General features: G+C 38.2%; 1 protein-coding gene across 1 annotated transcript in view; it reads right to left on the minus strand.

Moving 5' to 3' along the window:
- Positions 1-14792, minus strand: part of LOC103922183 — a 33045-nt gene that overhangs the window by 10474 nt on the left and 7779 nt on the right. The gene's annotated exons all lie outside the window — the stretch shown is intronic.

Genomic DNA, 14792 nt, shown 5'->3' on the forward strand with positions numbered 1-14792 from the left:
GTCAGCGGGGACCTCCCCAGACTCCCAAGACCTTTGGTAGATGATCAAGAGGGGTCCTGCCATAACATTCACTACCTCCTTCAGTACTCTGTGGTGAATCCCATCAGGCCCCATGGACTTGTGAAAATTCAGCTGATACAGCTGGTCCATTACAATTCCAGTGACCACAAATGGAAAGTCACTGTTCCCACACTTGTCCTCCTCTGACTCAGGGGACCAGGCAACCCAAAGTATATCAGTGTTATTAAAGACTGAGGCAAAAATAGCATTGAACGCCTCTACTTTTTCTTCATCCCTACTAGTCAGGTGACCGTCTTCAACAAGTATCGGTCCAATGTTTTCTTTAGACCTCCTCTTGTGTACTTAAAAAAGCCTTTCTTGTTGTCCAAAACAACACTGGCCAGTTTATACTCTAATTGAGCTTTGGCCTTTCATGTCTTCTCCCTGCATATACGATCCACAGTTCTGCAATCTTCCTGCAAAGTCTGACCTTGCTTCCAGAGATCACACAATTTCTTTTTCTGCCTGAGTTCCAAGAGGAGTTCACTGTTCAGCCAAGATGGTCTTCTGCCCCACTTGCTTGACTTTACGACACAATGGGATTGCCTGCTCCTGTGCTTCTAAAAGGTCGTTCTTAAAGACTGACCAGCACTCATGGAACCCTCAGCCCTCAAAAGCAGATTCCCAGGGGACACTGCTAAGTAGCTCCCTGAGTAGCTTAAAGTTTGGTCTCTTCAAATCCAAGGTAGCAGCACTTGGGTTTAACTGACTGTAAGATGCCATCATTGACTACTCCTTTAACAATGTAAAATGGAATTTATAATCAACATAAATGCAATGAAAGATGCTTTATGGTGGAAAGGGGCTTCATTGTCAATAAGAATACAGCATTCAAATATATTTTTCAAAACAGATATTCATAGAAAAATATATTATCTGATGTGAGATTATTTTGCTTTATCTCTTTTGAGTTTCTCCAGAGCACTGAGGATTGTTACTGATTCTCAACCCTGTGAAGACTAGGTAACAAAGTGCATGGTACATGATAAAACACAGATAGTGAAAGAAGATAATAAGTAAAATTATGTGTCTCAGTAGGCATGGTCTGAATTAACATCACTTTACTTATTAAGGCAATCTTTACTTAAAAATTCATATGGGTACTCAGGGTACTTAGAAGACTATCTTTAAACAGAAAATGCTTGGAAATCTATAACCAATTAAATAATTATCATTTTCCTAATATACAGAGCCAAGGATGGTATCTATGGAAGAGGTACCATCCCTTATTATTATATAGGATTCTTTACTAAAAATAACAGCAATTTCTGGTATCCCTTTTAACCTCAGTTTCATCTTTCATAGCCCTTTGACACGAGTACTGGAAGTTCTACATCCTCAACTGAAAAGAAAGAAGGGCATGAGCTACTCAGATATTTTATTTAAAAAAAAGAAAAAAAGAGTACATAGAAATTCCAAATGTGTACACGATGTAAACAAGGCACTTTCATATTCACACAGGCAGAACAAAAATTAAAAAAGAATTCCTGCAGCAATAAATTCTCTGTCTTCTCATGTTAAAACTTAAAAAGGAAGAAGAGTCAATCTTAGAGAAGCAAATTCACAAAAAAATCTCCAGCTGTCCAGCTGTGTTCTTTTTTCACAGAGCTGATCAAAATCCTCAGTTAGAATAGAAAACAGCAGTTCTTGGAAAGCAAGGCCCTGTTTCTCTGCTTTAACAGCAAAAAATAATGAGTGTATTCTACCTGCTTTCTCTTCAACATCCATCCAAGTCTTCTCATGTCTTCCAGTGGGGCCCCTAAAAAAACAGAGATGACAATTTTTAAATAGTGATTCAATTCCATTTTGGTCTTGCATTGTTTAAATCACTTCCAAGTTTTATTACACAATACAAATGAACAAACCCTTGTTCTTTTAGTGTAACGTGTGTCAAGATGAAGAAGTTATATACATACCCAGAGTGTGCCTGGCTTTGAAGATCCTTTATGTAAAGTTATCCTGTAAATGAAATTCATGCATTGTGGGAGACTGCTCATCCATTACAGATTGCTTTGAGGAGTATGACACTCATATTTATGTTCTGTGGGTTTTAAAATTTGCATTTTTCCATTTTTTGTGTGTTACATGGAATATACTTTTTTTGTTCTGATTTCCCCTCCTAAATCATAATGAACAACAAGTCTTCCTTCAGTATATAAACTTAGTAGCAAACCACATGTAAAATGTGGTTTATATATATTTATATGATATATATACTGTATATCCTAGGGGTTCTGCATAATAGTTTCTTGATAAATAATGCCTTCTTATCAGGAAAAAAAAAGCTAAGTATAAGAATGTCCTCAAATTATTCTAACAGGTAAAATGGCCTCAGAAGAATTCGCATCTGCCATAGAAACTATAAAATCTGATGCAATAGCTCTGTTCATCAGATTGCCATTAATTCCTATATGAATTTTAGAAAACAAGCATAAATGAAAAAAAAAAATCCAATGAGACAATATTGTTCATGAAGACAGTGCTAAAAATGTAAACAAAAATAATATTTACACTAAATAAGGTTTTCTTAAATAAGGTTAAGTCTAGACATAGTCAGACTACTACTTTCAGGGCTAAAGAATGAAACCTTTAAACAATGGTTGACATTAACGGATGACAGAGCCCCAGTGAAATATCAGAAATGGTCTTTGAGCTGTGTTGTTTGATACAGGCAGCCTGGACCACTGAAACAGAAAGCTGGGACAAAACCCCAGCCTCACAGGAACATATGGATAGAACAATAACCAAAATCCCCAAAGTGTTTCTTAATAAGATTGTGTGCATTAAAAAAAAAAAAGCTGTATTCTGACTTTTTTTCATTTTATCAATTATTACTTAACATGTCTATAGTCCAGCATAAGCTGTAAATACACAGATTGAAGGAAAATGTATGTATAATCTCCTTGATTTTTCACTCAAAGCTGAAGATCTGAGCATATTTTTTAAATGTATGCATAAACCAGGTACAGAAAGAAGAACTTTGCAGTTTTTGGGGGGAAAGGGGGGGGGGGGGGGGGAGGGGGGGGGGGGGTTGTATTATTTTTGATCTATTTTAATACCCGAAAAACTTTCATAAACATTTGCCTAACATACATGAAATTTACTTAAATGTACCAGCTGAGTTCTTTTCAATAAAAAATTGGAACTATTAAATTCTGCCACCATGTGCTGAAGATGCCAGACGGTTCCTTGTTCTTTTGTTCTTACTTCTAAATTGGGAGGGAGGGACTGTATCTCTTTTTCATAATTTCCTGCTGCTGATGGAATCTTTACAATTTATTCTTGATTAACCACAAAATGATTCTGTAATCAGTGGCAAAGTTCAAAACTGTAGTAAGTGAGCTTTCTGTGAGAATATTTTTAAATTAATTCATTGTGGTTTGTTCTCAAGCTTTCTGTTTTGCAAAAATGTAGAAAGCTGAAGAGTTTCAGCATACTCTTGAAGATATGATGTATCAAATCAATGCAAGCAAACAGTTAAAAGGAAGAAATAGTAAGGTTTCTATGCATTTATTTAATTTCTAAAACATTTGTCCATAATAATCAAACCAGTTGTATGCATGTCTTTAAAAATATGGATGGTCCTTCTTAAAACTAAACCTACTGACACAAGCTGTAGTAACTTATTTACATCAAATAGCCTAGGACACCAGGGTCAGTCTGTAACTGGGCTTCTTAATGGTTTCCATGTTCATGTATAGGAAAAGTTTTAGTCTGGACTAAAGAATGGCTTTAATGTCATGGCTCAATTGCTTTAATAGGTGGGCCTAAAACAAAGAACTAGTATATCTATCAGATGTAGACACAGATGTGACGCTAGAGTCATGAATGACATTATACAGCCTTGGAATAAGAAGTAAAAATTAGAATTAGATACAAGGAAGCATTTTCCAAAGCATTAAGGATATGCTCCTAAACCACTTAGAAATGCCCCAAATGTATATGAGTGTTTTGAAAAGGAAACATTATGGTCAGTGTTGGCAGCTCTGACTAGGATGCAGCTGAGAATCAGAAAGCACCAAGAAAAAATGCACTATAGCAGACAGAGGACTTTTTGCTTGACATATAGGGAGAGAAAAAAAAGAACAGCTCTTTTCATCCTCTCTCTGAAAGTCTATGTGCAGTTGATTGGCCAGGCTAGGTCGCATCACCTGGAACTGGCTGAAAATAATCCAGGCTGCATTAAAAATGAAGTAAGCAGACAATTATCAGATGTGTGTGCTTGTTAGTGTAAATTTATATGAAAATATCCAATATTTGTTTCCTGAGATATGTTAATAAATTTTGGCTGAACTAAACCTTTATTAGTGCATTTTTTCTTGTTTTCTGTACTTTCAGAATACTGCAAAATGGTGATAACTCATAACAGTCTGAACAAACCCACAGCAAAATGCAGATGACACCAAGCTGAGTGGTGCAGTTGATACACTAGAGGGAAGAGATACCAGGACCCCGAGGAATGGGCCTATGTGAACGTCATGAAGTTCAATAGGCCAAGTGCAAGGTCCTGAACCTGGGCAGGGGCAATCCTTAATGTCAATAGAGACTGGGGGATGAATGAATTGAGAGCAGCTCTGCGGAGAAGGACTTGGGGATACTGGTGGATGAAACATTGAACATGAGCTGGCAATGTGCACTTGCAGCCCAGAAAGCCAACTGTATCCTAGGCTGCATCAAAAGGAGCATGACCAGCAGGTCGAGGGAGGTGATTCTGCCCCTCTACTCCACTCTCATGAGACCCCACCTGGAGTACTCCCTCCAGTTCTGGGGTCCCCCAGTACAAGACAGACATGGACCTGTTAGAGCTGGCTCAGAGGAGGGCCACAAAAAAGGTCAGAGGGCTGGAATACCTCTCTACAGGCTTTGAGCAACCTGATCTAGTGACAGATGTCCCTGCCAGTGGCCAGAGGGTTGGACTAGGTTAAGTTTGAAGGTCACTTCCAACCTAAACCATTCTATGATTCTGTGATTCTAAAATCCTCCATTGTTAGCAGTGGATTTGTGCCATCACTCCTCTATTCAACATCCACTTTTATGCAATACTTGTGTAATGTAGCTCTTACTATGCACTATTTTCTTCTCCAGAATCCCAAAGTTACTTTCTGCCTTCACTAAAACCCACACACTTCATTTCATATGGTGTCACAAGCACCAGAAATGAATGGGGAACCAAATGCAAGAAGTTTCAGCTCTAAGTATCTTTTTTCTATCTTTTTTAACAATTTTGCTTAGGAAGTTCTCCACAGAAACCGGCTGGTATTGCCAGTGGCTTAGAAAACTTAAACTGTGTATGTATTCAAATGAGAATCAACAGGGGTAAATATTAAATGAGTCCAAATGCATTCTTGAGATGGACACCATTATAAGCAAGCTTAATTTAAAAAAAGCATATTTTTGGGAAAAAAAAAAAGGACTAGCACATTAATAAAAAGAATAGCTGTTGGCAAGGGCAAGGTGTCTGAAACAACTCAATAACAAAATTCATGGGGTGTTTAATGAACCCTATGTTATTGTGATATAAGGAAGAAAGTACAGAAGTGTCAAATGGAGCTTGCAGCTGTTTTGCAGATTTCTCCAAGCTTCAATTATCAAGAGTCTGGAAGGCTGAGGGGAGGGACAGCTAAAGAAAAAAAGTTTAAACATCAAACATAACATTTTAAAAAAGTCAACTGTAAAATATATATCATCTTGCACTGCGAAGGATTGGTCACTGAACAGCTTGTTTTCTGTGGTTACATTTTGAAAACCTTTTATAAACTGAAAGGAATGCCACCCTTAGAAAAAAGGGATATGCTAGATTACACTTCATACGTTACTTGTCACCATGACCCACAATCACCGCTGTTCTTACACGCTCTGGATGTGGGGAGTGTCACTGCTGAGCAACGCTGCACCCAGAGGACAGTTTTCTCATCCCCTCCTCAGCCTGATTGCCACAGGCAACCACTTCTTTTTCCCCTTCCCAGTGCACACACGCACACAGAGAAGAAACATGGCTGGCCATACTGGCTGTTCAGGACTGTACTTTGCTCCTGGGGCATAGGCACACCCTCACTGTCTTAATTCATGTCCATGTTGACATCCACAGGTTGCTCAGCCCCTAGAGCTGACCTTAGTCCTGTTCAGAATCTGTGGGCATATTAAATACCCATAACTTGGGCTCCTTTTCATCTAGTGTCCAGCTCCAAATTTATTTCCAGATCCTGGTTTCCTCCTCCATGCCAGCTAGTCCAGATTGAAGTTTGCTAGTGAATCACACACACACAGATGAACAGAGTATAAACTCTCAAGAAAAATGTAAAACTTAAAGTAGTTTTTCATGTCATTAACCAGATATCCTTATGAACCAGATGTCCTTGCAATCCACATATCCTTACATTCCAGATATCCTTAGACAGTGTACATATTTGTGCTGACAGCTTTCAATTACTTCAACAGTATTATTCTTCCACTGCAGGCTCATCATGTTTAATGCATTACACCTGCTATTCATGAATATTTTACTGTGCCATTTTTATGAGTAGTAAACACTGTAAAGAAGGAAGCCCAGAGGAAACCTCTCACAACCTGCAGCTGCAAAAATTCAAGCTTCCCCTAACTGCTGTGCCTTTATACCTGTAACTCTACCATGGAGGCAATGTCTGGGTTAATATTTGCAGTTATTCCTAAAACTTTCTGCCCAGATTACCAGCATATATACTGTGTGTGCTAGTGGTTTTTTTTCAGGAAAAAAGATCTTTCATTCTTTAAATTTGCTATCAATTGTATTCTTCTACAAATAAAAAGCCACACCATTGGGTAATAAAAACAGATGCAGTGCCATTGAATTTAACAGAGATATTGACTGAGAACATGAGATATTTGTTGCAAGGTTTTCCATTTGTTAGATTAAAATCACGTTAAAGTGTCTGTTATAATACAGTATTTTCATGATATTCCTCTAAGCTACGGTTTGGGGGTAGCTATCCAAAACTGGCTGTCTACTGTGTCTAATCTCCAGTCACTACCTGCATTAATCCCATTTTTTTTTCATATTTTTCCCATTAACCCCATAATGTTGCATAAAGCACATTTGTCAGTTTACATGTCCATATGGAACATAAGATTCAGTTTATATAGAGGCTTCATTTTGAGATTTGCACATTACCCAATTTAGCATGAAAGTATTTTCTCCTACTGACGAATGTTAGATTGGAAAGATACATTGCACAATAAAATCAAGGGGAAAATGCCAAATCTGCAGGAATTTTGCAACATGAACATATTTAAAATTGACTAAAAAATAACTGCAACATTTATACTCTCAACTTGCAGGTATGAAAATAAACTTGAATTTAGAACCAAACAGCTTCTGCCTTCAAGGAGTCTGACATTTGCATCCTTAATAGTCCTGAGATTTCTATCAGAAAATCAAAACATCCCTATCTGTACATTGAAAAGTGGAGATATAAATATAAATATATATATATCTGTTTATATATGCATTAGTTAGAAACATTTTTAACTACCTACAGCCTATGGCAAGACAGAATTTTTGCATGAGTGTTTAAAGAGAGCTACAAAACATGTCAGCACAGATGTAATACTGATCTGTTTCACACTTAATAATCATATTTAAATAACTGGCTATTTCCCAAATAGCATTTTCCTAAGAGCCTTTTAAGTGCAGTAATATGGCCAGCAGCATTAGAGGTTATTCCCCAGAACAACTTGTGGAGTATATAAGACAAATAAAAAAATGAATATTAAACATTTGCAACAGCAACATGGCAGCAACATAATCATCCAATTGATTTCACTGAGTATTTTTGAAAGTGTCGGTGCAATGATTTTTTTCAAAGATTTTTCTCCTGCTGTTTTACTATGAAAAGCCATTTTGTAAAATGAAGTAATGAAGCTCTATGTTTACTTCCAATAACTTTTTTAGGTTAAATGATCTGAAGTAAAATAAAGATTGTTACTTATTTTGGGGTTCATCCTTGATGCAGCCCCTAGATCAGGTGAGATCATCTAATGTACTATTCATTTTACATGCACTTATTAGAAACAGTCCAATGAGCCTTCAATGAAGGTTAATACTGACTTTGGAGAAAGTTGGGACTAACCTGTGCAGAGTCAGCATACCCTGTGTTGGAAGAACTGCCTGGTTAACAGCCCAGTGTGAAACTCCATGTGATTAAAAGTGATAATTTCCTGATTGTTTGGAATAAAATGGGGAGAAATCACCAGGGTTTGCCAAGAGATAACCAAACATCTGCCTAAAAACAAAGCCTAAAACAATCCTGAAGGTCCAGGGGAAGCATACAGAGCATTCCATGATGGGAAAGCTCAGAAACTGTGTGGATGTGTTGCATGCACAGATCTGGGAATAACCTGCCATGCAAAAGAGAAGATGGCAATACAAAGGAGAAGAAAAGTTCATCCCTGTGAGAGGAGATGTAGGGGTGCATGCGGGCATGTATGTGTGCCTGTATATTTGTGTATATTACCCTGCATATCAAGCTCAAGGGAATGATTATATTTATGGTGTTTTTCTGTCATGCCTCCAATGCCCTTGCCCTCCATTATGTGAAAGTGAACTAAAAGTTGTGTGTTGAAATCCTAAAGGTGTGTCCAGAGTTTGCACTCCTCACCCTGGCAGTTTTATCTTCCAAAATACCTACATATTTTTTAAAAGTAGAACAAGAACATTAAGATCAACATTAGATGACAAGGAGAAAATTAGTCTCAGAAGTGAGGTCCTTCTAAAAATTCTGGACCAAGAAATATTTTAATCAACTCAATATTTTCAGTTTGACATGTAATTAAATGCTGCATTTCACTTTAGACCTAATTAACTTTTCTTCTTTTTTTATCAATCAAAAAAATGAAAACACTACTTTAAAATGAAAGGGTATGTTTCATTTAGAAAATGATGAAATTAAACATTTGATATAAAAAACCTCTTTTCCCATATGAAATTAATGACTGCATTTTATCTATGTTTAAGAGCTTTGTTCATGCAAAATATACTTTTCAATGAACTTAATAATCTTCAAATAATTCTGCCCACCTCTATACAGTGTCACTCTACCTCTTCTCAAGAATCTTGTATTGCCTCTGCCCAAATTGACTAAAGTTGTGTCGCCATTATCTGGGGCTACATATATGAAAAACAGTGCTTTAAAAATTACTCATGTCTGAGATAAGAATTGGAAAATAAACCTAAGCCAATACAAATATAAAAGGGTTTTTTTGCAATTTATGTATTTTCTAGAGTCAGTTTGATGTAAACATCAGATTCTGCAGACTGGAATCAGGGACCTGTAAGTGCACAAATACATCAGTAGCTTATCAATGTACCCAAGGATCATAGCATTTTACAGCACACTGAAAGCTGATGGCAAGTTCTGTCTGCACTTTGAAACTGCAGCATTATAAACTAATTCAGATTTGGTCTATTTCATGGTAAATATTTATAGCACAGTGTTAGGACAAGATTCCTAGAAAAATTACATCAGAGTTTTAAAATGTTCTTTGCAAAAGATGCAAACATACTTCCACCCCACCACCCAAAAAACCCCACCAACCCCCCTCCAGAAAACCAACAAACACAAACCCACAAAGGAGGTAGATCAAGCACTCAGTGATGTGTCCTTGTTGTTAAAATCAATGGAGAAGAAATTATTTTTTTTCAAGCCTTCCATGAAGGTTATACCAGGTCATACCAATCAAATAATGACATATTAAGCTCTGGTTTGCACTAATATTTTACACAGTTGTGATCCTTTGCTTCTTTGTTCATCATTATGTAAACTTACCTGGGTGTGAAAATAATCAGGAATCCTAAATTCTGGTATTGTGCTGGCCCACGCTCTCAAATGAGAAAACACCTATGAACCTGGAAGAACTTAGACAACACATGCCAACCCATTTCTTGTTGAAATGTAAAAAGAAATTGAAAATTAAGGATAATGAACTTGTGTTTATATGGCACTGTAGGGAATCAGTCATTTAAACTACCAGACCCTCTGGCATAGAGTACAAGAGAGTCTGCTAATTAACAGTAGTTGGTTATTAATCACACTTCTCCCCTCTTCATTCATTCCAAGAAGTGCTTGCAATACAAGTGCTCTCCTTCGTTTGAGAAGAGCAGCTGTATCTATTCATATCTATTCAAACAGACAGGTGTTAGAAGGACTTTAATCTTCACACATTTGCCTGAAGAAAGGTCTTGTTGCTACAGTCTCAATCTTAAGACTAATAGATAAGCAGACTGTTGTTTCCATTTTGCAAGGCTATTTCCACATTCAGATGACTTCCAAAACACTTTGCAGCATTAGGGAGCGTACTTGAGCCTAATTTTATCCATTGCTGAAATGCAGCAAATGACTGTTAGTCCATAGGCACACAGCTCAACAGGTTAGGACAAGAACTGAAGAACAGCTAATTCTTATACCGCTAATGAACAGAACAAAAAGCACCTCCAAAACTGAAGTTATTACCTTTTCTATGTTATTGACCTCATTAAACTCAAAGACACAAAATTGTAACTGTCCATGAAAATTGTAATTTTCAAATGTGTTATCTGCTTTTTTCTTCAGATTAAGTATTGTCTTATTTAATACAATATAATTGTATGGAACAATTTATTTCAGCTTTCATTTGATAGACATGTTACTGCTGTGTGCCAACATAACTCTTAATTCTAGAACTGAGCATTAGATAAGCTATTAAAATTGATAGCAGACATAAACTAACTTCATATAAGCAAAAAACACAGCTGGAAGTTTGTGGGAATGTGGTACACATATCCATGTTAACTCTACAAAGTATACTGCTACAGTGGTACTATGCTGAACCCAAGCAAAAATGCTCTAAAAAATTATAGAGTAAAAATTAAAGTTATAGTGCTTGAAATTTATCATGTTCTTATATTATCTTTCTTTGGTTCATTCCCCTTCCTTTTTTAACTGAAGGAACACATACCCATAAGTTTTCACCCTTTATTTTCAAAAGGAACTCAGATTCATTTGTTTGGCAAGTCTTTCCAATTCACTATAAAGTTTGTTAACATACCCCTGACATTACTTAACAAGGAAATCTATTTAATCTTTCAGCACACTTTTTTTTTTATTCCGATCCTTCTGTTCATCCAGAGAAATACAAGAATATTTCTTAGTTAAAAGTTTAGTACTTTCAAGATTTTCACTGGCATAGATCTATCCCTCAGCTGGTTGATGCCAGTTAAACCATACATTGAAGAATTCTTTGACCTTTTACAGAATGGCACTTCAAACCCACCACCATCTGCCACATAAAAGTCTAAATCATGCTGTACTTGGGGAAAAAAAGAAGAAAAAAAGAAGTAGATTATGAGGTCTCAAAAATAGTAAATAGAAGGTTTAATTTTCAACTGAAGAAACTTTATTTTTCTTGATTTGAATATTAGGTCTAGAATCAATGGGAGCTAAGATGAATGGCAGTTATTTGGCTGAGCACTAATGAGTTAATTGTTCAGCAGTTCATACAGAAAGGCACAAAGAACAGGCCAGTAACACTGCTCAGACCATCATACACAACCTCAGCAATAGTGGTGATACACCACAGTACACAGTTGGTGCTGGAGTAACTGTCCTTGCAACATTGGAGGCCTTGATGCAGATGGAACTCAGAAGGAAGAAAGCTCTGCAAGTCTCGGGCTGCAGGCAGCACCTTGGGCCTCCTGCTGAGCCTGGGACACACGGTCTTCTAGCCTGCAGGAGGTGTGCAGTTGTTGAGGAGATGTGTTTCTAAGAGAAGGAGCTGCTGGAGCAGGTCAGGAGACTGCACAGAATCAGAGATAATGAGAAAGAAATCAACTGGATCTTCTCTGAAACCTTGTAGCTTCAAGAGTGCAAACATCCAGATGAAGCTGTGAGGCAGGCAGAGCCTGTGCCTATCAGCTTGCAAAGGGGAAACTTCCACCATGGCAAAGGCTGGAAGCCTGTGAATTCTGGCACCAGGAGGAAAGCTCCTGCTCCACCTGGATGCTTGCAGCTATGAAATAGCTTCACCACCATCAGCTGACCTGGGAGCACTGCTGAATGGAGCATCTCTGTCAGCTGAGTCTGAGCCACTCAGGGACACTGGCTGTGGGGGGGAAGCCACGAGTGTTAGTAGTGGGAGACTGCAGAGGACGCCATCTTCCAACCCAGCCTATCATCTAGGGAGGTTTACTTCTTGCCTGGGGCTCACAGTCAGGAAGCAGTGAAGAGGTTGCCGTGGCTAGTCTGACTCTTGGATTATTATCCCCTATTGCTCTTCAAGTCAGCACCAGTGATACTGCCAGGGGAGGGCTGGAAAGTGTCAAACTTAACTACATTGCTCTGGAGGTGATGGTCAAGGACAGGGTCATGTCTCCCTGATCCTGATAGTGAGAGGGATGGGACAACCCTGGAGGTTAAATCATTGCACAACTGACTGTGGCAACAGTGTTTTGGTTTCTACGACCATGCAGCAATCTTTGAAGACTGACAACTGCATGTAAGAGATAGGATCCACCTGACAAAGTGGGATGAAAATATCTTTGCAAAGGTTGGCCCATCTGGAAAGACCTTTAAACAAGGAACTGGGAAATCAGCATGACTCATTGCCTCTCTGAAGTGCCTTTATGCTAGTACATGCAGCATGAGGAACAAACAGGAGGAATTGAAGGTCTGTGTGCAGTTATAGGGCTACAATCTCTTTGGGATAATGGAAGTGTGGTGGGATAACTCACATGCCTGGAGCACTGCAATGGATGGATAGAGGTCTATGGGGAAGGGCAGGCCAGGAAGACAAGTGAATGCATGGAGCTCTGCCTTGAAACAGCTGATGAGCCAGCTCAGAGCTTATATGTCAGGAGTAGAGGGCAGAACAACATGAGCAATATTGTGGTGGCTGTCTGCTACAGACCACTTGATTGGGAAAAAGTAGATGAGACCTTCTTTGGACAATTGGAAGAAGCCTCATGTTTGCAGGAATTCCAACAGGAATCTCATGAAATTCAACAGAGGAAAATGCTAAGTTCTGCCTTTGGGGAGGAATAAATCCATGCTCTAGTCCACGCTGGGGACCACATGGCTGGAAAGCAGCTTTACAGAGAAGGACCTGGGGGTTCTGGTGGACACCAAAATTGAACATGAGCCAGCAGTGTGGCCTCACAGCAAAGGCAGCCAATAGCCTCCTGGGCTGCATTTGGAAGAGCATAGCCAGAAGGTCAAGGGAAGTGATCTTTCCCCTTTATGCAGCATTGGTGAAGACACAGCTGGAGTGATGTGTCCAGTGCTGGGCTCTGCAAGATAAGAGGGACATGGACTTACTGGGGTCAGTCCGGCAAAGGGCTTAATTTGATGCTGCTTTAAGGAAGGGGGGTTGGACTAGACAATCTCCAGAGGTCCTTTCCAACCTCAACTATTCTATGATCCTGTCATTCTGTAATGTTATTCTCCAAAGTAGCTTTCAAAGTAGCATCTGATGTGGCAAAAAAACCTGAATGTGCAAAATTTTGTTACGTGGAGCACCAAGCATTTTCCCATAAAGAGCTATAAAATGCCTGATAATGACCCTTGCATGCTAAAAGGATATGAATGTTTTAAATATTTTGATGAAAGCACCTATGAGTGGCCAATGCTCCCATTAATAGCAATTCTTTCAGATCTAATAATTGGAATTAATTACAATGAAATAAGCATCAAAGTGAATTTAAAAATATGAGCACGTTGACAACAGATGTTCTTTCAAGGGTGAGAGCTCCTGGTTCACAAACCATTAAATCAATGAAACTTTTAAGTGAAATTTAGGAATGACATCAGTTAAGTAGTGTCTACACCTGCAAAATATATTTTGCATTCATCTCAGTAATTACAAGACATCCATCACTTCTGAATCTTCTTGCCAAAAAATCGTATAAAGTTCACTACATTCTCCAACCCGCATTACTGTACTGGTATCTGATTTCTCTTTTAGATAATTTCTGTTGCTTATCTTAAGGATGTGTTGCCAAGCTATTATTCACACATTTTGCTACTATAAAAAAAACAATGTGCAGACAAGTCTTGGACTTCCTTCTGAAGGCAGTGAGACTGGGGCCTGATCTGAATTTATGGTGGTAAAAAATATATATTCTAGTGCCAAATACTTTAAAAGCCTTGCACTTGGTCAGCTCTGGAGCTCTTAGCAATTCCAGTTGTTATACTGTTTTTTGAAAAATAAGCATTTAATCATCACACATTAATATGGATACTGAATGTCTGGTCGAAGACTATAAGGAACCAATGTATAGCAATAAATTGTGGATGAACAGTAAAGTCCTCTCCTCCAAATGTTCCAATATCATTAAAAAACCTGAAAGTGACAAATGTATAAATATTCATAAAAACATCTGCTTCCAACATAGAATTAATTTTTATTTACAATTATGCTAAAGTTTTCTGAGTTGTTCTAACATTACCCTTTTTCAACCGCTTCTTTCGTGCATTAATTACCTGAAATAAGCAAAGGTGGATGAAGTAATTAGACTGCAGTTATTGTGCTGTAGAGGTTATAGAAACCAGAATATTGAATCATAGAATCATTAAGGTTGGAAGAGACCTCCAAGATCGAGTCCAACCGTCAACCCAACACCACCATGCCCACTAAACCATGTCTCTAAGCGCCTCATCTACACATCTTTTAAATACATCCAGGGATGGTGACTCAACCCCTTCCCTGGGCAGCCTGTTCCAACGTTT

The sequence above is a fragment of the Pygoscelis adeliae genome, unplaced genomic scaffold, assembly GCF_000699105.1.
Source record: "Pygoscelis adeliae isolate BGI_AS28 unplaced genomic scaffold, ASM69910v1 Scaffold247, whole genome shotgun sequence".
Taxonomy (NCBI): Eukaryota; Metazoa; Chordata; class Aves; order Sphenisciformes; family Spheniscidae; genus Pygoscelis; species Pygoscelis adeliae.